The 22,356-nt window shown below is 43.0% G+C and overlaps 1 protein-coding gene across 1 annotated transcript in view; it reads right to left on the bottom strand.

Annotated features, from left to right (window-relative positions):
* Positions 1–17,599, bottom strand: part of LOC147421734 (transcription initiation factor TFIID subunit 1-like) — a 161,602-nt gene extending 144,003 nt beyond the window's left edge. Inside the window, exon 1 of the mRNA XM_086503818.1 lies at positions 16,197–17,599. The gene's annotated coding sequence lies outside the window, so the exon portion shown is untranslated. The remainder of the gene's footprint in view (positions 1–16,196) is intronic.
* Between the last annotated feature and the right edge of the window lie 4,757 nt (positions 17,600–22,356).

The raw sequence follows: 22,356 nt of genomic DNA, 5'->3' as shown, positions 1-22,356 counted from the left end.
GAAGAACGGAGCCAACTTGCATATCTCGGCCAAGGGGCCTCAACCCTACAAGAAGCAGCATAAGAAGAAGCAGAAGCAACATAAGAAGCAGAAGCAACTGATGACGTGGCAAATCTGTACAGATAGCCCGGATTTCACGTTGATTGTTGATGCGGTAGGCTGTACGGATTTCCGCGTTTTGCGCTGACTGCTGACATGGCAGCTGTACGGATTTCCGTAAATTACGCTGGCAGCTTTTTGGCATTGCTTTTGGACCAGAAGCTTTTGAGTTTGAAGGCTTTTCATGTAAAACTACTTTTGGGACCTAGGGTCTTTAAATATGAGGCTAGGGCTCATTCTTTGGCATGCTTCCTCGAGAAGGTGCAGAGTCTGGAGTACCGGCTTGTACTGTGTTGATGCAATATAAAGAAATACCGAAAGGGGCGCCAAGGTTTGGGGCCAATACTCTCTAGGGTGGAATTCCACCACTCCGTGTCGCGTGTTGTCTCCCTCTCTCAGTTCAGTTGTTATTGAAGTGCTAAAAGCCAACCATAACTTTTACCCTCTATGTAGTATTTGGTGTGCTGCTCTGCTAACAATCGAGGGCCTGAAGCTTTATTTTTATGTTTCTTTCCCTTCCTTCTGTTACCGTTGTTCGGTTCTTGTCCAATCCGAACTGCTACAACCTTGTCTATAGGGTACGTAAGAGTGCCCATGTGCATTGCAAACCCTTGTTTGGCATGTCCCATCAGTTGTTGCATGGACTCGGACCTCTGCAGCAGACAATAATCCCGTATCTCTTTAGGTATCCCACAGCAAAACCACTCAATCTACTGCTTGAAGGTAATTTTCTTAAATAGACGTCGGTTGAAAAGTATCCCAAAATCGCTGACAGTAGATATCAGTGTCTTCCTTGGTCATCCTCAAATGATTCCAAGCTGTGATCACATTGCCTTCGTATTCCTGGGTGAGCCATGAGGAAGTGAAAACTCGCTTGAGCTGTAGCCATTTCGTTGGTGCTTCCCTCCGCAGAAGTAGACTAAAGCACCATGTTTGTGCGTTCCCCTTGAGGTATGACGCCGCCCTCCAGACCTTGGAATGCTCTAAATAGCGTCCTCAGGAGTAAGTTATATCAAACTCTTGGATAAAAGCGATGGCCTTGTGGGTATCCTTAAAGGCGAAAAACGTACTGAACTTTAATGCTTGCCCACTCTCCTTGAGATCCTTGGGCTTCTTGCCCTTATCCTTGAGATAATCGTACTCGTTGGCTCTGCGTAGGCACTTCCTCTTTGTTGCAAACAACAGCTCACCGAAATCCAAGCTCTCGGAGGAGGAAGAATCCTCATCAAAACCGTCACATACTTCCAAGAGCTTCGGCGAGATCTGCTCTTCTTGCCTTTGCTATGTCTCTGAGTGTTTCTCCTCTTCCTAATCTCTCTAGAAGAACTCTCCGAACTATCAGAAGAATATGAGGATGAATTGGAAACACCCTCAAATCGCACACGTTTCTTTGTCTTTTAAGCAATCTCAAAAGTAGATTTCCGACTCAAGTAGCCAAGATAGTTTGCCGCTCGACTCTTTCCACGGATGCCTCTTGATTTTCATGAGTCTGCTAACTCGCCGTTCTACTGCTTTATCGAATTCATCCTTTAAGTACACCTTTTGAGTTTGTGTTGCTAGTGTGGTCGTCTTCTTCAAATGTAATGGAATTGGCCTATTTAACTTGAGAGTAGCGGAAATTAATGAAAGTACTTTTGAGAACTGACTTTGTGAGCATAGCGGGTGAACATAGTTGAAAATAGCAACATAATCATAGCAATTAGTTAACTTGGCATGAACAATACTTTTGCAAGAGAGAGAATTTAGAGAACATGACAACAGTTGAGGACCGGATTTATGTGGAGCCGGTCCCCCCTCCAATAGGCATTTGTATTATGATTTCTCCCATTAAGAGAGACTTGTTACAATACAATCTTTGTGTTCCTTGTGACCTAGGTGATGCAATGAAGATGGAAAGCTTCATGCATCACAAACATAACATAAACTTGAAGAAAGCTTTAACTATCCCAAGACCTCAAACACCTTCGAAGGTGGAGAGAGCTAGCGAAGAATGAGGGTAGGGAAGACGAAGAAGAAACATTTCGTAGGAGAAAGAATTAGTTCCTCACTTATCATAACTCTTGTTGCTAGCATACATAATAGCATAGTAATGAAGAAGAAGGAGATGGCAAGCTTAAGCATTGAAGCATGGCTCTTGGTTGGATTTGCACTCCATATCCAAGAGTGTTGGTGTAGGCTCTCAACCTCTACTTGCTTGGAAAAGGAGAGGGAGCTCTTGCACTTTGCATAGCACCAATGAGAGTGTTTGTGAGTATGTGTGGGTGAGTATACCCCCTAAGAAACCCCCTAGCTTGCTTGGGTCGACCACCCCTTGTAGCTCATGCTTGAAGCTCATTGGACCCCACCAGGCCTAGCCAATCACAAGCACGAGGCATTACAAGCAGCAAGGGTAGCCTTGAGACAAGTGTCCCCCTTTCCCCTTTGAGAGAGAGGGCTAGATAAATGCTAAATCAATTAATTAAATCTCCGTGATTATTATTGGACCCCTTGGGTGGCCAACCAATAGGCTTCAGACACACCATGAGGGCAACATGAAGAGGAACTTGACAAGTGTCCCTTTTTGCTTTCTTTGTACCATGCATGCCTTGTGTGAGTGTGTGGGTGTTCTCTCTCATCCCCCCTCATGTAGGGCTCGCCCCCTCCTTGTAGGGATTGAATCTTTGACTTTTTGACACCTCAACCCCTCATGCATAGGGCCAGTTCCCACCACAAGCTTGGCTCATAAGCACTTTAATCTTGGGCTGGGTTCTCACCTCAAGTGCAACCCTAACATCTCAAGCATGTCAAGCACCTCAAGCATCTCAATAATTAAGCATCTCAAGCACCTCAAGCACCTTAGTCATCAAGCAGGACAAGCACCTCGAGCTGGGTCGGGTTCCCGCGCCTCAAGCTCAGCCCTAGCTTACCTAAGGTCAAAGGCCAACCCTAGCTTACCTAAGGTCAAAGGCCTTTTACACACATTATTGGAGGTCTTCAATGAAGCTAACCCTAAGGTCTTATGCTCCATTTGTTAGCCTTGCTCTTTGATAGACCATCTCTCATTTGGGCCCCTTGACCATTGGCCCAGTGTTGAGATAGATCTATAAGCACATGTCTATATCTTAACACTTATTCTCGTTTATTCTCCAACATTAAGTGATCAATTTAATATGAGAAAATCATTTGGGTTGGTTAGATATTAGATATTAGATTTCATGACATTACCTCTCTCTTGAAATCATAGTCGTCCTCGACTATGAGGTAGAAGAGATAAAGCCTTAGATGATTCTAAGCATGCATACTAGTTAAATTTGTGCACAATTAAAAAGAGGACTAGTCTTATAAGACAAAAACATGAGTCATTTAAAAGAAATTTGTACATTTGCTTACTCTAATGTAGCATTGTAAGCATTGACAAGGTTCAATACTATCCTTAAGCTGTATTCCTTGCATCCATCTAGCATCTTCAAAAGGATAATTTTTGAACTTAATAAGATACCGTCGGATAATCTTACCATGTCGTAGTACCTTGTTTTCATGCCAAAGAACAGCTTCGGATTGTAGCACCTCTTCTTGGTCTTCAACTTTGGGAGGGTCTTCAATAATTGGTTGAGTTGGTGGCTCTCCGTTGTAGGGCTTAAGTAGGCTTACATGAAAGGCATTGTGTATGAGCCAATGGTTGGGCAACTTGAGTTGATAAGCCGTCTCATTGATGGGCTTCAAGATTTGGAAAGGACCATAGTATCTTTTTGCTAGTTTAGCATAATACTTTTGATGGCCCGTAGGATTTTTGCCCGTCGTTTGCCTTAATCGAGCCTTAGGAAACTTGAGTAAGACCCAATCATTTTCTTTGAACATTAAGGCTCTTCTGTGCTTATCAGCAGCAGCTTTTTGCCTTTGTTGAGAGATGGATATAGCCTCCTTAATCTTTTGAAAAGATTCTTGTAGGTCACGGCTATACTCATCGGCGGCGAAGATCTACCCATGTACTTTTGAGTAGCAATGGACTTTTAGGTCTTCCCTAAATGATCTCAAAAGGTGCTTTTCCCGTAGAAGTATGTACAGTATTATTGTAGGCATACTCTACAAGAGCTAAGTACTTTTCCCATTGTGAGCGTTGATCTACTTCGGTAACATAAGTCTTGAGTAGATCGAGTATCGTAAGATTGGCTATCTCACTTTGGCCATCCGTTTGTGGGTGATAGGCCGAAGAGAAATTCAATCTTGTTCCTAGATTTTCAAAGAGACCTTTCCAGAAATTACTGGTCATTCTAGGATCTCTATCTCTATCTGACACGATGGATGTGGGTAATCCATGGTGCTTGAAAATCTGAGATATGAAGAGAGTTGCCATTTGATGTGTCTTATTAGTCTTTTTGACAGGAATAAAATGTGCTTGCTTGCTAAACCTGTCAACTATTGTCCATATTCCTGTATTCCCATGGATAGACTTGGGTAATCCAAAGATGAAATCCATGGATATACTCTCCCATGGTGAATTTGGAATAGGCAATGGCTGGAGTAATCCAGGTTGCTTCCCTCTATCATACTTGGTCTTTTGGCATACTACACATTTTAAAACATACTCTTGTATGTCCACTTTCTGAATGAGTACAAGCAAAAGTGCGATGCGAGAGAGAGTGGGAGAAGAAGAGCACGACGATATGGTGAACTCGCTCTACTGTAATGTGTAGAGCATAGTGAGTCCTTATTAGGTTTTTTACAAAAGAATATGTGTACATACCTGGCGGCCCGCCCACTTACCTGGGCGACCACATTGGGCTTTATACCCCAACAACCTCCCACTTAAAGTCCAATGTGGTACTTAAAGTGTGAGAGAAGCTACTATACAAGCTAATATACAAGAGATGTAGAGAAGTGATGTACTACCCTACACCTAACTGCTTGCGAAAATACGCAAAGCTCTCTGAGGGAAGTCCTTTTGTAAGTAGATTAGTAGGATTTTCTGTGGTGTGAACTTTGACAAGCTGAAGTTGCTTATCCTCGAGCATTTCCCTGATGAAATGATACTTCACATCCACATGCTTTGTCTTTGAGTGATAAATTGGATTGCGAGCCAATTGTATAGCACTTCGACTATCACAATATAACACAGGCATGTCTTCTTTGATTCCCAAATCTGTTACTAGTCGATTAAGCCAAATTGATTCTTTGCATGCCTCTGATGCTGCAACATATTCAGCCTCTGTAGTAGACTGAGTAACACAATCTTGTAATCTAGAACGCCATGATACTGCTCCACCAGCCAATGTAAAGACATACCCTGACGTAGACCTTCGGTTGTCAAAGTCACCTACATAATCTGAGTCTGTAAAACCCTTTACACTTAGCTCCCGACTCCCATAGCATATACGCATACTCTTTGTAGCTTTCAGGTATCTCAATATTCCTTTCACTATCTCCCAATGTTTCTTGCCTGGGTTTGACATGTATCGACTTACTACTCCCACTGCAAATGCAATGTTTAGGCGAGTAGCAATCATTGCATACATCAAACTACCCACTGCAGACGCATATGGAATCTTATCCATTTCAGCCTGTTCTTCCTCAGACACAGAACAATCTTGTTTGCTAAGTTTCACATATGGTGGCAATGGAACACTCAATGCCTTTCCCTTCTCCATATTGAAACGTTGCAAAACCTTGTCAATATACTCTGTTTGAGATAACCAAATCAACTATCTCTCTCAATGCGCATACCAAGTATATGACTTGCCTCACCCATGTCTTTCATGTCAAATGATTTTGCCATCTTCGACTTCAAAGCTGAAATTTCTTCCAAGTGCTTGTCAGCAATCAACATGTCATCCACATACAAAATAAGGATCAGCCAACTATCATCCTTAGCCTTCTTTGTATATAGACAGTGATCGAACTCACTACGTTTGTAGCCTTAAGAAAGCATAAACTTGTGGAACTTATGGTATCATGCCCTCGGTGATTGTTTTAAGCCATAAAGACTCTTTAGATGGTGTTGAATTCATTCAGATGATTGGACATAGGGGTCCCTTCTTTCATCTTCAAGTCAACAAGCTTCTTAAGCCAGTATACCTGTAAAGCTGCACTCTGCTTCTCATAAAGATCACTCAGCTTTGTCCATGCTTGATAAGCCGACATCTCATCTGCTACATTGAAGTAAACGCTTTCTGCCAAAGTCAGCATAATGGTAGAAAGTGCCAATTCATCCATTTCGCTCCATTCATCTTCGTCCATATCTTGTGGTTTTATCCCCTTGAGCTTTATAGGTTTTATCTGCTTCTTTTGTACCAACACATGTCAAATCTGCTTCTTCCACAATGGGAAATTGGTTCCATCCAGCTTCTTGATATTGTAAAGAGCAGTGTCCTGTGATCCAGCCATAGCTACGCTTCACAGTAGTTTACTTTCCTGAGAAAATTCGACAGAGTTTCCCCTGTAAACTGTCCTCTAAACCAATATCAACCTGTTAAATGAACCAAGAAAGCTTCAGATTCTGCAAAAATTTCGACAGAGTCTCCTTTGTAAAATGGCTCTGGTGTACTCAAAAAACAGACCAAAAAACAGCTCAAAAAACACTGTCTCTCTGACACTGTAAGCTGTGGGTAAACCTGTCCTGCACCTGTACTGTCTCTCACTGTCCTGTCACTGTCCTGTAAGCATAGACTGTGACAATGCCTCAACGGCAGTAAAGCAAAGATGCAATCCCAACTGTCTAACTCACAGTCAATACATCCTAGCTGCCTATCTAAGGGTGCTTGAGGGATCGCTCCAAGACCTGTATCACCGAAAGGATCTCAACATTCGAGAATCCCCCAGCTCAATAAAACCTCACTCGACCCTCAACAAAGGCTGCAGTAAATCTGACAGTACATAGACTTCCCACAAAGTCATACATCCACAAATTTCCCACTGTATGCTGTAACCGCTACGGCGGTTGTTTGCTGCGTGACTCACAGCCAGCAAACCCTCAACAGACATACATCATCTCTGACAATACATCCCATGTGAAAGTACCTGCAATGTCAGGATGAAATCTCGAATATCAAGCAGCAAACACAAGCTACCTGATGAACTGGTGGATGTCGCCTATAGTCTGTGTGTAGGTGCGCCCGTGTCGTATGTGACGCCTCCAAGAACTGTAAGCCGTCCTTCGTTGTGTAGATAGCCACAAATCAGCACTCTGGAAGTGCAGATATCCTCAGCACTTGAGTCGTAGGCCGAAACACCAAATTTGCAGAGTCGGATCTGCACCCGCCAAGACCACGTAGTCGAAAATGGACTGCGCAGATCTTTGTCGAAACCGAACGGTGGCCGAGATGACCTCAGAATGAAATTCTGAGAACACCAAGCCCTTTGGGCTTGCCGACAGGAATTGGGGCCGTGTCTTCGCCTGTCGAATCTCACTCCAATCTGAGCAGGTGACTCTGGCTACCTGCAAATGCTGCCCCGAGCCTCGATCTGAGCTCTGATATCAGTTGAAGGAGTACGAGCGGAAGTGCGACGCGAGAGAGAGTGCGAGAAGAAGAGCACGACGATATGGTGAACTCGCTCTACTGTAATGTATAGAGCATAGTGAGTTCTTATTAGGTTTTTACAAAAGAATATGTGTACATACCTGGCGGCCCGCCCACTTACCTGGGCGACCACATTGGGCTTTATATCCAACACTTTCATGGTAGGCCAATAGAAGTACGTCTCTACTCCTCGGAGAGTAGATTGAATACCTCTATGCCCTGCATATGGAGGAGCATGGGATTCATACATAACTTTCTCACGAAGGGAATGGGTAACACATAGCCTATTGCCGTGGAGAAGATAACCATCCTGCAAGGTGAATGGTTCCTCTTTCTTCCCCAAAGCAAGGGGTGACATTATGTCTCTAAAGTCAGGGTCAGTAGCATACTCATCTATCATAGAGGATAGATCATTGTGAGTAGCTATAGACACCGCATTAACTTTGGGTCGTCGTGAAAGTGCATCAGCCACTTGATTGTGCTTACCAGCTATGTGAGCAATATGAAAATTAAATTGCAAAAGAAAATTTGCCCACCTCATTTGTTTGTGAAAGCTTGGTTTGCGTCATGAAATACTGGAGACTTTGGTAGTCGGTTCGTAGGATAAATGGAGTCCCCAATAGGTAGTGCTTCCATGTGTCTAGGGCATGTAGAACAACTAAAAGCTCTTTCTCATAAATGCCCAAGACTCGTTCATCAATATTGAGCCTTCGGCTCTCATATGCTATGGCATGCCCTTCTTGAAGCAAAACTGCTCCAAGGCAATCACCACAAGCATCACATTGGACCTCAAATGGCTTTGAGAGATCCGGAAGCACGAGGACTGGTTGGGAAGTAAGCTTCTCTTTGAGCTTTTCAAAAGCATTTTTCTCCTTAGCAATCCACACAAACTTAACGTTCTCCTTAGTTAAGTCGTGTAGTGGTCCTGCTACTTGAGAGAATTTTGCTATGAAGCGTCTATAGTATGCGCACATACCAACAAAGCTTCTTAGCTCATGTAGATTTCTTGGGTTAGGCCATGCTTTTATTACCTCTAACTTTGATGGATCCATTTGGATACCATCTTTAGAGATAATATGACCTAGGTATTGAATCTCTTGAGGAAGAATTCGCTTTTCTTTTGGTTGAGAAAAAGCTTGTTCTCCCTCAATGCTTGAAAAATCACTTGGAGATGTTGCTTATGTTCCTCCAAAGACTTGGAGTAGATGATGATATCATCTACAAAGAACACTCCAGTGAATTTGCGGTATGGTCTAAAAATTTTCTCCATCAAAACGATTGAACGTAGCTGGTGCATTAGTCAAGCCAAAAGGCATGACTAGATATTCATAAAGACCAAACGTTGTGCGAAATGCGGTCTTTAAGATATCTTCATCCACTATCCTTATTGGATGATAGCCACTCTTAAGGTCAATCCTATTGAAGTAGGTCGAGCCTTGTAGCTTATCAAACAGATCTTCTACCCGAGGTACGGGAAATCTGTTTTTGATAGTGATATAGTTTAGTGCTCGATAGTCCACATACATACGGTATGTACCATCTTTCTTTTGCACTAAAAGGACTGGAGAACAAAAGGGAGAGGAACTAGGCCTCACCATCCCTTTGTCTACCAGCTCTTGTACTTGCCTCATGATCTCCTCTTGTTGAGCTTGTGAGACTCGATAAGGAGGCTTGTTCGGTGGTGAGCTTCCAGGAAGGAGCTCTATACGATGGTCATCATCCCCTCGTTTTGGAGGTAAGTCCATAGGGATATCATCAATGAACACATCTTGGAATCCTTTTAGAAAATTAGACAAGTCTAACTCTTCTTGATTCCTACCATTTACATTTGATGAAACATTAGTATCTTTTAGAGACTCTTTGACAAAAATCATGTACGCAGAAACTGAACTCTTCATTGACTTATCAAAAGCAAGAGGATTTACAAGTGGAATAGTACGACCACGCTCACTAGCATCTATATACATGTTCTTTCCCCTGTAGGTGAAGTAGATTCTCCTTTCAGGGAACTTCATGTTGGCAGCCATGCGATCAAACCAAGGTGCCCCTAGGATAACATCCTCATGTTGGAGAGGAGAGATGAAGAAGTCTTCCTTGTCGACATAGCTTTGGACATGAAGCCTCAACTTCCCAATCAAGGGAGTAACGGAGGCTTGTTGTCCCTTGAAAGCTGCATCAGCCACTACTATATCTCCCATCTCAAAAGCTTGAATGCCCAACTTGGTGGCCAACTCCATTGATATGAAGCTAAGAGTAGAGCCAGGGTCAAACAAGATGAAGGCATCATGCTCTCTTACCTTTCCCCAAGCATAGGAAAGTGATGATCCTTTGCAATGAGCATCCTCTTTTGGAGCTTCGATGGTGGAAGCCCTAGGAGTCTCATTGCGAGTATTCTTCTTGGGGCAAGAACGATAGCCATGTCCTTGCTCCCCACACTTGAAACACTTATTGCGAAAAGCTTCAAGCTCTTCAGGAGAGAGTTTGTTTTTACCTTTGTAAACTCCCTTCTCCTTGGACCGATTATTGTTGTTGTTGGAATTGACTTGGGAAGTATTTTGAACATTGGTTTTCCCCTTTGCATCATTTTTGTCTTTGTTTTCCATGGGCTTGACATTACGTCTAGCCCCTTGATGGAAATTGATGCGTGAAGCAACCATGGTGTGATGGATTACTTCGCTAATAGTACCAGGCCGTTGAGAGTTGATGTATTCGGCCATCTCTTCAGGTAATCCGCACAGAATTGCTGCCTTTGCTCGGCAAAGTCTATCTTTTGAAAGACAGTAGCCTTGAGATGTAAATCACAAAACTTATCTACATATTTGTGGATAGACTCATGGGAGAGGAGCTTCAAGCTGCGCCATTCGGTAAGCACTTTGTCCTTTGCATCGCTTGCAAGGAATTGCTTCATGATGGAAACTCGTAGAGTTATCCATGTCTTTGGGGCTTCACCATTTCCACGAAGGCTAGCCCACCATTGACGAGCTGATTTTTGGAAGTGCATAGCTACATGGCGTAGCTTAGAGGACTCTGTGAAGCCCTCATCTCCAAAGGCCGCATCAAATTGCTGGATGAAGGCCAACACTTTGTCGGTAGCACCGAAGGTGCCATCATAAGTGAGAAAAGAGATACTCTTTCCTCCCTCCTTGAACTTCTTTAGCTTTTGTGAACTTCGCCATGCAGGAAATGATTTGCGATGTCCTCCCCTCTTGTGTTCTCTAATAACCATAACTTTCGTCAGAAGAGGAGGAAGGTGCAGAAGAAGGAGAAGAGGGTGACCTCTTCCTAGCCCTTTTCTTCCTTTGTTTCCTCTCTTGCCTTTCAGAGTGATGAGAAGGACTATGTGTTGATCTTTTCCTCTTGGGAGGAGTGGGCGATCGTCTAGACCGCCGTCTTCGTGGAGCCACATCTTTAGAGTAACTTAAACTTTCATTGCCTTCTTGCTCTTTGGAATCCTCCTCTCGAATGGGAGAGAGTCTTCTTTTGGGGGTCTCTTCAAGAGGCCTCCTAAGCTCTCTCTCCTCTTGGAGAGGAAGGGAAATTCCATAAACACGAAGTAGTTGAGTAACTTCGGCTTGCAAAACAAGGTTGCCCATAGCTTGCTGTAACCTAGTGACGAGATAATCCACAAATATGGGAGCATCATCATTAGCACCTTCATGTGCAAAATCAAAGCTATCAATGTTAATTCTACTCTTTTGATTATTGTCATCCATGTTAACAAAATTTATGTATGTACTTAGTGTATGCTTTGGCAATTCAAAACCTTAGTTGCCACTCCTCTTAGCCTTTGAAAATCGGCTCTTAAGTATCTACACCCATGGCTCGAAGTGGTTAACTATAGAGAGTAGAGGAGTAGGTCTAACATAGCAGAGTTGCCAAGGGCTAGCTCCTTTCGGACTTCTTATGGCTCAATAATGGTAAAGCCGTAGGCAAGTCTAAAAAGACTCCATTATTAAATCCAAAGCTCCCGAGATGTGCACCATCCCCCACATAGTGGGCTCAACAAAACCGATAATAGATCCCACTTCCACTTACCCTAATATAATTAACAACATCAACCATTTATAGGCTACTTAAGGACCTCTCTTCTTAAGCAAGAAAAGAGACACCAAATGCTCTAATACCAATGTAATGGAATTGGCCTATTTAACTTAATGAAATTAATGAAAGTACTTTTGAGAACTGACTTTGTGAGCATAGCGGAAATTAATGAAAGTACTTTTGAGAACTGACTTTGTGAGCATAGCGGGTGAACATAGTTGAAAATAGCAACATAATCATAGCAATTAGTTAACTTGGCATGAACAATACTTTTGCAAGAGAGAGAATTTAGAGAACATGACAACAGTTGAGGACCGGATTTATATGGAGCCGGTCCCCCCTCCAATAGGAATTTGTATTATGATTTCTCCCATTAAGAGAGACTTGTTACAATACAATCTTTGTGTTCCTTGTGACCTAGGTGATGCAATGAAGATGGAAAGCTTCATGCATCACAAACATAACATAAACTTGAAGAAAGCTTTAACTATCCCAAGCCTCAGTCCCAAGACCTCAAACACCTTCGTAGGTGGAGAGAGCTAGCGAAGAATGAGGGTAGGGAAGAGGAAGAAGAAGCATTTCGTAGCAGAAAGAATTAGTTCCTCACTTATCATAACTCTTGTTGCTAGCATACATAATAGCATAGTAATGAAGAAGAAGGAGATGGCAAGCTTAAGCATTGAAGCATGGCTCTTGGTTGGATTTGCACTCCATATCCAAGAGTGTTGGTGTAGGCTCTCAACCTCTACTTGCTTGGAAAAGGAGAGGGAGCTCTTGCACTTTGCATAGCACCAATGAGAGTGTTTGTGAGTATGTGTGGGTGAGTATACCCCCTCAGAAACCCCCTAGCTTGCTTGGGTCAACCCCCCCTTGTAGCTCATGCTTGAAGCTCATTGGACCCCTCCAGGCCTAGCCAATCACAAGCACGAGGCATTACAAGCAGCAAGGGTAGCCTTGAGACAAGTGTCCCCCTTTCCCCTTTGAGAGAGAGGGCTAGATAAATGCTAAATCAATTAATTAAATCTCCTAAATTATTATTGGACCCCTTGGGTGGCCAACCAATAGGCTTCAGGCACACCATGAGGGCAACATGAGGAGAAACTTGACAAGTGTCCCTTTTTGCTTTCTTTGTACCATGCATACCTTGTGTGAGTGTGTGGATGTTCTCTCTCATCCCCCCTCATGTAGGGCTCGCCCCCTCCTTGTAGGGATTGAATCTTTGACTTTTTGACACCTCAATCCCTCATGCATAGGCCCAGTTCCCACCACAAGCTTGGCTCATAAGCACTTTAATCTTGGGCTGGGTTCTCACCTCAAGTGCAACCCTAGCATCTCAAGCATGTCAAGCACCTCAAGCATCTCAATAATTAAGCATCTCAAGCACCTCAATCATCAAGCACCTCAATCATCAAGCACCTCAATCATCAAGCACCTCAAGCACCTTAGTCATCAAGCAGGACAAGCACCTCGAGCTGGGTCGGGTTCCCGCGCCTCAAGCTCAGCCCTAGCTTACCTAAGGTCAAAGGCCTTTTACACACATTATTGGAGGTCTTCAATGAAGCTAACCCTAAGGTCTTATGCTCCATTTGTTAGCCTTGCTCTTTGATAGACCATCTCTCATTTGGGCCCCTTTACCATTGGCCCAGTGTTGACATAGATCTATAAGCACATGTCTATATCTTAACACTTGTTCCCGTTTATTCTCCCACATTAAGTGATCAATTTAATATGAGAAAATCATTTGGGTTGGTTAGATATTAGATATTAGATTTCATGACATCAAAGCTTACTTCAGTGGTGAACGGATGGCGGTACGCCATTGAGAATGCATTCCATCAAGTGGGTGCTTGATTAAAAATTACGCATACTAAGGATCCTTGGAGTATCGAAACATTTGTTGAGCATAGGAGTCGACCTGTTGTTGTCATTGCATCTCCATTCTTTCGTATTCTGTAGGTGAAGACGGGTCGTACTCTTCCAAACCTTCATAAGGTGATCGATGATTGTTTGAATCTCATTATTCTCTCCCGAATCTGAGTGGTCGGCTACCACAGTTTCCTCCCAACAGGATTGATCGACTAAATCCATGTGTACTGCAAGGGGATCGGATTCTTTGTAGAAGAATCGTCTAAGCTCTGATACCACTGTAATCAACTTGGACACTCAAAGTCGAAGTTCTAGTGAAACACGGACAAGAAAACTGAAAGATCTGAACGAAACTAAGAGAGACAACACAACACATCGGAGTTCTGCGCCCAGAGAGACGGGCCCAAGAGATCGATGCCCCTTCTTGGTAATTCTTTATTAGTAACTTCACAAAGTACAATGTCCGAGGGTCCTCTTCTCTCCGAGTGCTCCTAAGCTCATCTGCGAAAGAGAGACCCTTGCACTTCTTTTATATGCCCTTGGCCAAAAGTGGTACATGAAAAGTCAAGAAGAGAAGCATCTTGCCCCTAAAACTAGAGGCCTGCTAGGCTGTCCGGACGCAGCTTCATGTCAGCATGTCAGCACGATTTGTATGGGATTTGCGAAAGTCCATACGGCCTTCCACATCATCAGCTCTCACGCAATTTGGGGGGTTTGCTTTAATTTTAAGGTTTTAGGCCCCTCAGCCGGGGTACAATAAGTTGAAACAACTTTTTAGGTAAATTTAGGCCACTCAGCAAGATTCTGTATATTAATGAAACTTTTTCTACCTCTATCCCTAGGGTTATGACCCCTCTCTATCCGAAGTCCGGTTTTTAGAGCATGCCACATTGCCACGATGTCAAACTGTTGTATGAATTCAAGGACTCAATGGGTGTCCTGGCAGCTTGAAAACGTGTCAAACTTGACTGGTTGACCCCCATCCTTGAATTCCTTGGTCTTCTTGCTCTTTTGCTCACTGTCTAGACTGTCAGCAGAAAATAAAATCTCCTCCTCTGAACTCCTAGATGGCTCCTTGTGCCTACTAGACTTTTTCATAAATCTGCTTTTCTTGCTTTTTCTCCACTTCTTCCGCTTTTTATCATCCTCTCTAGAGCTAGAGGCCGACGAGCTATCGGAACTCTCTGAAGACGAAGAAAAATTTGGGTCATCCTCGAAACGAACACGCTTCTGGATCTGTTTACCATCGTAAAAGTCGACTTTCGGCCAAAATAACCGGGGATCCGCTAATTTCCTCTTCTTTCGAGAATGGTTTAAGCTTTTCATCAATTGGTTTGTCTTCTTTTCAAGAGCTTGGTCAAACTCTTTTTGCGAGTACAGTTTCTGCTTTTCTGCACTCGGCTTTTCTTTCTGCTACCTTACCATCTTCAGAGGAGAATCGACAGTCTCTCACCATCTCGAGTGAATCTCATCAATCGGGTAATCCTTCAAGTACTTAATCGATCTTTTCACACACATGTCAACTTGCAGTTGACATTTGTACTCCACTCTATCGACACTCCAAGCGAGAAACCAATAGCAACACACGAACAGAAACTGCAAAATATCTAAACTCGAAGAGAGAGAGAAGAGGAGAGTCAGAACGGCATGGCGGAGTTCCGAACCAAGATACACTGGCCCAAAAGACTGGCGCCCCTTTCAGTATTTCTTTATTATTACTCTTCATAAAGTATAATTCTCAAGGGTCAAACTCTCCGAGACTCTGCATCCAAATGCTCCTTGGAGAGTGGACCTCTGGGCACTTTTTAACATACAAGGGATGCCCAAAAGCAGAGCCCAAAATTATCAATTTTAAAAGCTCAAGCTCCCCAAAGCATCTGCTCTCAAAAGCCCACGTTGAAAATCTGTCAAAACTGCCAGCACAAAACTCGGAAATACATACAGCAATGCCACGTGGCAGGCAGCGCAATTTACATAAATCAGCTTTAGATGTCAAGCTTTTGATATTTTAGGTTTTAGGCCCCTCGGTCGGTGCTCCATAAGTTGGTAGGGTTAGGTATATTAAAAACCCTAACCCCCCTTCTGTTTTAGGTTGGATACACACCAAGCCTATGCCTGCCCCCGTCACTTTTGGGGACAAGCATGCATGCAATTCACACTGAGTATGATTTTATTTTTTAAAAGCGAGAACTGTTTCAACAGGCAATGTGTAAGCAGCCTTATGCCCCTTGGCCACACTTTATGGGTTCAAGTCATCTGGGTTCCATGATCCCTTGTCCTCACGGCCAATTCTTTCCAATTGGGCATGCCACGTCATCACTATGTGAAAGTCCTCCACATGGTGGCTATCCATCTACCTAACTCTACCCTCGATTCTGTGTGAAGAGGTGTGAATCTGAGTTGATGGAAGCTCGCATGCCGTGGGAAAGGTGGATGGATGTCCATGATCTAAAATAATGAAACCAACCTCAAAGAAGTGTAGAAATGGTTCCTATAGAACTCCATATTTGACCCCATGGGAAGTAGTGGTCACAGTTCTTTGTCCTCTCTGTCTCAATCCTAAGAACATTTGCCCTTGTGACTCGGTTCAATCAATCCGGCTGAGTGGGAGTGTGGGACTATAGGGTGGGAGTCTGTCAATGTCCAATCCATGCAAACTTATCCAAGTAGAGAGAGAGAGAGAGATTATGTGTGTACCTGAACTAGAAACTCCTTATAAACCCACAAGCACCCAAATGGATCAGGATTCCCAGCATATAAAGCCCTCCTACCTTTTCTTCATCTACAACTTCCCGATCTGCATGATTGGCCTTCTGCAAATCCATCCATCATCTTCTAACACAATTTGCAAAGAAAACTACACAATTAACAAGTAGTTGAGAAATAAAGCTGATGGGAAACATAGTTGCATGGAATGGGAAACAAGAATGAAACTGGCAAGACCATCCAAAATGGAAATGGCTCAATCTATTATCTTTGTAAGGGAACAGATTAGAACCACTCCTTGGAAACAATTTGTAAGCACTCTTGAAGACTCCCTTTAGAAACAACATTAGTAAATGAGAAACAAGCGACTTTGGCAACAGAGTTTCTGATACGACAAGCCCTGCGACGGAGTTTCCTGATAACTATGATGGAAAGCTTTGCACACAATTTTTTGTTGATTTTGGCAATCTTATTGAGTAATAAAGAAGTTCTCCAAGCTGTGTCGACCAAAGTGTACAACTTGATTCCGAATCCCGATGACTTGACAATGAGGTTTTGCAGGATAACCCGACTACTTTGTGTGGCAAGGCTACGTTAGCATTTATTCACTTCCATCAGTGTACCTTGCCTGGAGTAGTTTCGACCTAGTAATAGAAGCCCATATTTTGGGCATTTCTCGATCTGTAAGCTCATCTTGACAGACATAATTTCAATGACCCCCAAGACAAAATGATGCACAGGTGACAAGTCACGCACACATGTGCATAGAAGAGAGAAGAATATACTCGAGAGAAGCCAACCCTCTCCTAGGCTGACTATTTCAAAACCGCACACCAAAAGCTATACGCTTCCCTTTCAGGGAAATGCAAATAAAGCTATTTACAAGACCCAATTCACATAATTTGTCTCAAATGCCCCTCTTTTTTCCATTATTCCTCCTACTTGACATAAGGCTTCTCGTCCTATGCATGCTGAGCATTCAAGCCGACAATTGCTTCGTGAATCAAAACAGTACGCAGTGTTTGCAAACTCATAGGCTAACTTTGGAGGTGCAGATTGAGATGAGGCCACATGGAGGTATGTATATAATGGTGATTGGGAGCCAACAACGCCTGGCATGTGTGTACTTTCATGGTGGCAATGGTATCTTTGGGTTGCCATCACAATGCTGGAAGCAGGGAACTCACCTGCAATTCTCTCTCTCTCTCTCTCTCTCTCTCTCTCTCTCTCTCTCTCTCTCTACGCGCTACACGCGCATAACAGCTTCCTCGAATACTCTTCCTGCAGCCTCAAACACCCATAGGGTGACCTGACATCGCGTTCACGCTGCTAGCTTCACGTCGACATTTCGCGCAGAGTCGAAGGAAAAGGTTCCTGGATGGACACACACATTCGTCGATCTAAAGACAGAGATTTAAGGAATAAGCAAAATTTGTTAGATATGGACACAAAAAGTCTTTCGGTTTTGAAAAGCTTTTTAAATTGGGGAGACCTAGTATGGGCTATGGGGGGTATGAATCGTACATGATACGAATCTGAGTTGATCCTTTTGGCAGTGAAGAGCGAGGCAATGATGACAGCGAGGCTCGAGGCAGCAGACACGAGGGGTCGTGTGCAGGGGACCTAAGGACACTCGTGCAAGACGGAAGTGTCGGGAGCAAGTGGCAGGAGTTGGCAGCAAGCGAAGGGGAGCATGGAGGGTCGCTAGAATGCTTCGCTCTTTTTTATATGATTAGAGAGAAGCCATCGCCATCATCGAATTGGGAGCATTGCAGTGGTGTACGACAACTGAATATTGGTCGGAACTCTGTACTCTGACTGGGTTCCTCTCTCACTCAAATGATTTTTAGAAGCCCTAAGCCTTCAACTAAGGCTATCACGTGTTGGGAGTGGAAGCATCTCGCTATTGAATGAATAAAATTGGAACGAGCCAGTAGGCTGAGAGGGCGAATTTTACAAAACGGAGAAGTAGGTTGGCACATTGTTTTTTACCTGCTTGATTAAGGAGAATCTAAAGAGATGTTCCCGTGGCTTTGAGGGCGCAAAATGAATTGTTGAGTATGAAGTGGCTTAGCGGGTTTCTAGCAAATACTTTTGCGACTTTTGATGCACTAAAGGCTGCATTTTTGGGATGATTTCGAAGAGAGAAGATGCCAAATGAATTGTTGAGTAAGATCAAAACAATAAAGCAAAAGAAGTTGAAAGTGGAGGATTATGCAAAAAAAATTAAAACAATCTTGAAAAGATTGGAAGTGGACCAATGAGATGGTGGCAAGATAATTTATGTGGGGATTAAGAAAGGAGTTGAAGAATGTAGTGGCAAGCTATGATGTGGCTGGAGGATTTAATGGGTTAGTTGATTTGGTAGTCAGAATTGAAAAAAGTTTCAGGTTTATAGGAATAGGGGGATCGGAGACGGATTTAAATTTGGATTCAAAAGATGAGGAGAATGATTTGAAATCACAAATAGACTAAGAGGAAGACTCTGAGGCTGAGGATTCCAGATAATCAAGAAAGAAAAAGAAGATGGGGAAGCAAAGGAAGCATGATAAGAAATCCAAAAAGGATCGTAAGAAGTGGAAAAAGAAGAAAGAGGAAGTAGGAGAGCTTAGTTCTTTGGTTTAGTGATTGAAAAATTTGAGGACTCGAGACATTAAGGATACCAAGCCATTTTTTGAGATTTGTGATAAGCTGGGACATGCGGCAGCAAACTGTTGGTATAATCTAAAGTTTAGAGGAAGTGTACCAATGACATCACAACTAAGAGGCCCTTCGAAAAATTGGGTGGACACAGAAGTACAAGAAAGAACAGACCATAATTGGTATCCACAAGATCAAAGGAGGAATTGGAGACCTCCAACCGGAAGGGGAAATTTTTTAGGATATCCACCAAGGTGGGATAATACGCCACCACAGTATGAACAAGGTAGAGGAAGAGGGGGTTTACCACCATGGTTGAGGAACTACCAAATCAAGTTCCACCACCGAGGGGGCCTCCTAATTTTGACCCTCCAATCAGGCAAGAAGATCCGCCCATACCACAAGCAAACTTGGTAGTAATGGAGATAATCCCCGATGAGAAAACTAGCATTGAGGGAATCTCGATGTCTTGTGACTGCTCCACTTGCTTAATAGAAAGCGTTAAAGGGAAACTTATGGCAATGACGAGGTCTGAAGCTAAGCTCAAGCCACCAATGACTTGGGAAGATTAGGAGGAGGTTTGGGATGAGGTTATGGAGAAGTTGCAGAAAGTTCAAAAAATGGATGAGCATGATATTGAAAAAGATAAGCACGATATGGCTGAATTTTTTCAAGAATTGATGAATGTCCTGCTGCACATCACAATCGGACAGTTGTTGGATTTAACTCCAAAGGAAAGAATGATGAGGAAGAAGTTCATACTTCAGCAGGAGAAGGTAGATATTCAGTCTTATGGATTGGAAGTGCAAAGGATGTTGATTTTTGGGTACCTAATTTTCGGGTGAAATACCAGAATAAGAGATTTGAGAATGTGCTTTTGGATGGGGGTTCATGGATTAATATCCTCTTGGAATCAAAATATAGGAAAGTGAAAGATGTTTCTTTGGAACTAACCCCATTTCAAGTAAAGATGGTGGACCAGTGAAGGATTCAACCAATTGGGTTGTTGAGAGGGAGGAGATTATAATTAAAGTTAACTTTGTGTTCTTAAGAATGATGGATATAGGGGAGGCTTATTCCATGTTACTAGGTCGACCTCTGTTCCGAGTCGAAAAGCTTAAGCAGGATTGGGAAACTAATGAAGTGATTTTCAAGAAGGGGAAAAAGTCAATAAAGTGTAGCATGAAGAATGAAATCAAAGTGGATAAAACAGTTAAAACCATTATACGTGCAGTCAATTCAGTTGGCGGCAGATGTTAAAGATGACATACAGGATCTATTTCTTCAGTCCGTGATTTTTGTATTTGAAATTGATGTTGCAAAAATTATGGACATTGGATGATGGGAAAGAAGGATGTGGACTCTTGCCATAATGAGAATGTAAAAAAGGCTACTTGGGAGGATGTTCAATAGGTCACAAAGGAGGAACTAATAGGTTGGTGAAGATGTCAACCTAGTCTGTTTGTCGTATAGACAATGTAGCCAAAACGCAGAAGTGTTTTCATTCTCTTTTGGCTAATATTCCCTAGCCGGCTATGCCACAACTCAGTAGACGCCAGCTCGACAACATAGATAGAGTGTTCGTCAACACTCGAACAGTACAAGGATCCCTCTACTTGAATCTCTGTTGGCATAATGTTCATCAATGGAGGAGGAGCATCCTCTACTCCAGTGGTTGGTATGGGAGACTCAACCAATTGAGCTCCTCAATCTTTCCCGTACTTTTACCTTTGTCAGAATTATCTTTTTGCATGTTTTTCTAATCTCTTAGGAAACTGCGAGAATCCTTTTTGTAATGGCCCTTCTTATGGCAATAGTAACACTCAACATTTCTGGCACTGCTATCTCTACTTGAGTTCCTGTATCTGCTAGGACTATGAGGATTACGCTCTCTACTTTTGCTTTTGTATTTGTTCCTCTCACGGCCTCTTGCCTTCGTTGAACTGCCGGCCATATATGCATCTCCATGACTAGCACCGACAAGAGATTTACGTTGAATTTCTTCAGTGAGCAACGCATTTGTGACGTCATTGAACACTAATTTGCAATTTGAAGTTGAATTGTTAATGGCTGTGCAAAAGATGTCCCATGAACTAGGTAGAGAGCATAGCAAGAATATAGACTTGAGTTCATTGTCAAACTCCTTAAAGCCCTGAGATGTCAACTGACTGAACAAGGAGTTGAACTCATTTAAGTGACCAGAAACTGTGCTACCTTCTTTCATGTTGAGCTTCATAAGCTTTTTCATGAGAAAAACTTTGCCGGATGCACTTTTGCTCTCCCATGTTGAACATAAGCTATCCCAAAGTTCTTTGGTTTTTGTCTTCCCTATGATAGTGAAGAACACTAACTTGGCTAGATGTAGATGTATCGTAGCCATGGCTCTCGCATCCAAAATCTCCCACTGAGCTTGCGTATAGTCATCATCCTCTGCATGCTCTTTCAACGGTTCTAATAGGTTTTTGTTTGTCAAAGCATCTTTCATGCGCTCTTCCCACATGGTGAAGTTGCTTCCATTGAACTTAAAAATGAAATACTCCTCCTTTTCTGAAGAAGAAGCCATCGTTGACAAGAGGGTTTGAGAGGTGCCAAAATATGGCAAGAAGCTGCAGAAATTTGGGCAGAGTAACCTTTGTTTTGGGAGTAGAATCTCAACCGAAATAGGGTCAAAAGGTGCCAATGATGAAAGTCACGACTCGTGGGAAGGAGATTCGGTAGAGTCTTCTTTGTATGAGGAGTCAAAATTCAACTCAAAATACTCATAAATGTGCCAACTACACTAACTGGGCATCAGAATATGATACTATCACTACCAATGTGATCGCCAACTCGACGTCAAAAGCATATGAAACCGTCCAGATACATTTCCTATGGCGAGGGTACCGAAAGTGGGGAACTCCAGCTACTTGTATCATCAAAGGTGTGTCAACATTTGAGCATACCCCAGCTCAAAGAAAACCTCACGCTATCGGCCCTCCAAAAAGGCTAATGCAGGCACAAATGGACTATCCATAGTCTCAAAAAGGGCTCTTTCGGTCCGAATCTTAGAAACGGCCAAGGAAAACTACCAAAATAGTAAAAAATGGCTCCACACGTAGTACAGTGGGTAGTGTCCACAACTCAACGTACATGAGTAAACCATGCTCAAACAAGCACCAAGCACTGCTGCATGCGATAAAAATGATCCCTACGGGGATATCTGCTCTCAAAAGAGCTCAGTAGCACTAGGTGCGCTCACACAAAAACGCATATGTCCGCCAAATCGCCTGTGAAATCACCTGTCAAAGCGCTGTGTCTGGTAATCTAGAGAATCTGTGTGTAATCCGACTGAAAAGACCGCTCTAACCTGTAACTTGTGTGTTTGTGTCGCTATGTGCCGATTTCCACTGCCGGGCGAAAATGCGATAGTTGAATAGCCACCAAAGGTGTCATAGCCAAAAACTGTGTCGTACAATGTGATCGATACTCGATGCCAATGCCGGGTGTCACTCCTCAATGGTAGAGGCACCTC

This window comes from Adiantum capillus-veneris, chromosome 27, assembly GCF_014529385.1.
Source record: "Adiantum capillus-veneris isolate H3 chromosome 27, ASM1452938v2, whole genome shotgun sequence".
NCBI lineage: Eukaryota > Viridiplantae > Streptophyta > Polypodiopsida > Polypodiales > Pteridaceae > Adiantum > Adiantum capillus-veneris.
The sequence above is the reverse complement of the archived record's forward strand: the minus strand, read 5'-3'. Positions and strand labels throughout refer to the sequence as shown.